The sequence below is a fragment of the Lynx canadensis genome, chromosome A1 (assembly GCF_007474595.2).
Source record: "Lynx canadensis isolate LIC74 chromosome A1, mLynCan4.pri.v2, whole genome shotgun sequence".
Taxonomy (NCBI): domain Eukaryota; kingdom Metazoa; phylum Chordata; class Mammalia; order Carnivora; family Felidae; genus Lynx; species Lynx canadensis.
In genome coordinates this window covers 226,385,081-226,388,981 of record NC_044303.2, presented here as the reverse complement: position 1 = coordinate 226,388,981, position 3,901 = coordinate 226,385,081, and positions in this window count along the sequence as shown.

Sequence of the window (3,901 nt, the reverse complement as noted above, 5' to 3'; positions counted from 1 at the left end):
TGATTCTCTTGGGCCCCAGGCCCACTGATTCGGAAGCTCAGGGGACGGGGCCCAGGAACCTGTGTTTTCACTGCCATCTGTGGGATTCTGGCACGCGCCGATGGCTGTTTTCCATAATTTCCGCATTTCTGGGCCGTGTCGTTTTACTGAATTGTTTATCCTGTGTAACATTTGGTGACAAGTCCTCTGACTGACTTCCCTATAGAGTTTGGGTTTTCAAGTATGACCCTCACTGCTGGAACCCCATGCCACAAGCGCTCTCCAACTTGACAACATCGTAAGCCATTTTCCCGGGAGCACCTTAAAAATGTGGTTTCCCCCAAAGACGTGAAGGCTGTGATAAAGGAGGAGGACAAAGTTCCATCAAACAGTGTGCAAGACAGGCCGATGTGCAGATTATTTATGAATTACGGCATTACAGTATTTACCTGCTCCGTGGTTATACATGTGCCGGTCAGGACTAGAGAATACATTATGTGCACGGCAGTGTCAGGACACAGATGAGCTAAGTCATATGTAGAAATGTCCCTTCTCCAGGGACAGCATGATCACTTAAGTGCTGTGGGGTGTCAGCCGCCTTTTGGGGGCCCTGCCCCCAAATGAAGAATGAAGAAGCAATGTTGTGCTGGACGAAGTGAGAACCCGCTGAATATACCCTGCTGGTATTGGCCGCGGTGGGAGAATTTACACCGTGGAGACTGACAAATGCTAGAAGTGAGGGCTTTAAACGTTTTTTATTTTTGAGGGTGGGTTTACCAGCAGGCCACCGGATTTAGGAGCATATGGAGCTTCAAGGTGGGTCCCATTCACTAAGCTCCTCTCCTCTGGAATAGCAGTGTTTGAAATACTATTGGTTTCAGGATCAAGCCTCTTCTTTTTTGTTGTGGTTTTGTTTTGCTTTTTTACTGGTTGTTTATTTTTGAGAGAGAGAGAGAGAGAGAGAGAGAGAGAGAGAGATAGGGCATGAGTGGGGGAGGGACAGAGAGAGAGAGAGAGAGAGGAAGACACAGAATCCCAAGCAGGCTCGAGCCGCCGAGCTGTCAGCACAGAGCCCGACGCGGGGCCCGGACCCACGAACCACGAGATCATGACCCGAGCTGAAGCTGGACTTTTTTTTTTTTTTTTTTTAACGTTTCATTTATTTTTGAGACAGGGAGAGACAGAGCATGAACAGGGGAGGGTCAGAGAAAGGGAGATGCAGAATCTGAAACAGGCTCCAGGCTCTGAGCTGTCAGCACAGAGCCCGACGCGGGGCTGGAACTCACCAACCATGAGATCACAACCTGAGCTGAAGTCGGCCGCTTAACCGACTGAGCCACCCAGGCGCCCCTGAAGCTGGACTTTTGACCGGCTGAACCACCCGGGCCCCCCAGGATCAAGACTCTTCCTTATGGCGGGCAAGATGGTACCCACACTGGGACTCGAAGCAAACCTGTTGGAGAATTTCCTTATGCCTCTTGATCATTGCTGTTCTTGCTTCTGCGATGAGGCCTCCGCTAGACCCCTGAACGGTTTTTGCAGAGGATCACCTAGGTGTCTGCCAGGCATCCTGTCTCCTGGAAGTGCCAGAGGTGATGGGCTCGGCCACTACGGGTGGCCCTCTCCATCCCCCCTCACTCTCTTTTTCCTTGCAGTCTACTCCAACAGCAAGCGGAGGACCGGAGGTCTTAGAGAAAGGGCGATTTCCATTCACTTATAGTTAATGCTTCCCGAGCACCTACTGTGCTCCGGGCACTTAGGGGAATAACTCTCCAAACATGGCCTCATTCAGTGTTCACAGAAGCCCCCAAAGATAGATACTATAAATGTCACCATTTTCCAAGTGAGGGAGCTGAGGCTCAGAGAGGTAAGCAGAAGCCAAGATCATAGAGGATTTGAACTTGATATGTCTGATTCCTTTAACCCACATGAAGCCAGCTCACAGACCCTGAAGTCTACTTGGAATTAGTCTTGTACCCAGTTCTTTCTTCCTCTGGACTGTGTTATCTCCCTGGAGCCCGTTAGCCCTTGGGGCAACAGATATCTGGTGGGTTGGCCCCAGACATGCTCAAGTTGTCTCAAGCCCAGGAAAGACTGTAGTTCAGGTTCTAGGTAAGACAGACTCCCTCCTCCCCCAACGAATCAATCAGCGATTTATTGCGTGCCTGCTGTAGTGAGTTTGCTTTGTAGCCACCCATGGAGCTTTAAAAACATAGAGATGCTTTGGGCTCTGACCCAGAAATTCTCATTTATTGATTAAGGTGTAAGGTCTGGGAGTTGTTAGTAGGCTTTTCAAGAGGGCTAGATAATTAGAAAATCCTCCCAGTGTTACATACCTAGAAATGCCAGACAAAGTTTCAAAAACACATCCTTTTAAACTGTGTAAGTGAGCTCTTGAGACAGTAAAATCCTCTGGGGCCCCAAATCATAGAAGGAACCGAAACCCGGACTGGTGAGTCCAGAATTCTGTAGCCATGCCTGGTGACAGGGCACTCTGAGGGGAGGAATGTAGCCTTTTAGAGATCAATTAGGAGACTATTAAAGCATCGCTTATTATTTGATGCACACAAAAGAATAATACTCTTTTTATTTTTTACACTTTATTTGTTTATTTTGAGAGAGACAGAGAGAGTGCAAGTGGGGGAGGGGCAGAGAGAGAGAGGGACAGAGGATCCAAAGCAGGCTCCGTGCTGACATTGGTGAGTCCGACGCGGGGCTCGAACTCATGAACCATGGGATAGTGACCTGAGCTGAAGTCGGACGCTTAACCGACTGAGCCACCCAGGCGCCCCAAAAGCATATCGCTCCCTAAAACATATTGCTCAAATTCGTTTATACTGTTTCCAAACGTAGTTCATTCACTTCACGGCCGTGTAATATTCATTCATTCTCCCATCGTGGACACTTGGGATGGGCCAAGATTTTACTCTCATGCAGTTATGAACAGGCACGTAAATGTCTCCTGGTGCGGGTATATGCCAGATTCTCTCCAGGAATAGAATGTATTTAAAATGGAACTGAGGATTTTTGACCCCGAACTTCCTCTACCTACCCCTTCCCCATGTCACCCGATGACAGCCCCATCCTTCCACTTGCTTGGTACAAAACTTCGACACCCTCTTATTAGCTTCCGATCGCTGCTGTAACAAATTACCACAAACGTTGTGACTTAGAACAATGCAGATTTATTGTCTTATGTTTTTGAGATTAGAAGTCCAACATGGGTGTCACCCAGCTAAAATCCAGGCTTTGGCAGGGCTATGCTCCTTCTGGAGGCTCTAGAAGAGAATCTGTTCCCTTGCTTTTCCCAGTTGCAGGAGGCTGTCTGCGTTTCTGGGCACGTGGCCCTTTTCTCCACCTTCAGAGTCAACATCGTTGAGTGGAGTCTTTCCCAAGCTGCCATCTCTCTGGTTCTTCCTCGTAGGATTATATTTGGTCCAGCCAGATAATCTAGGATAATCTCCTGATGTTTTTCTAAATGTTTATTTATTTATTTATTTTTGAGCGGGGGGGGGGGGGGGGGGGGGGGGGGGGGGAGGCAGAGAGAGAGGGAGAGGCAAGCAGAAGATTCAAAGCAGGCTCCACTCTGTCAGTGCAGAGCCTGACATGGGGCTCGATCACACAAACCATGAGATCATGACCTGAGCTGAAGTCGAACACTTAACACGACTAAGCCACCCAGGTGCCTTGAGTTGAAGGTCATTTGGTTAGCAACCTTAATTCCATCTAAAACCTTAATTCATTTCCTTGTGCCGTGTAAGCATGAAAGTCACTCACCATATTCACAGGTTCAGGGATTGGGACATAGGCATCTTTTTTTTTTTAGTAATTCATTTCTTTATTGAAGTATAATTGACATGCAGTATCCTGTTAGTTTCAGGTGGACACCATAGCGATTCGGCGTTTTGATACATTACGAAAT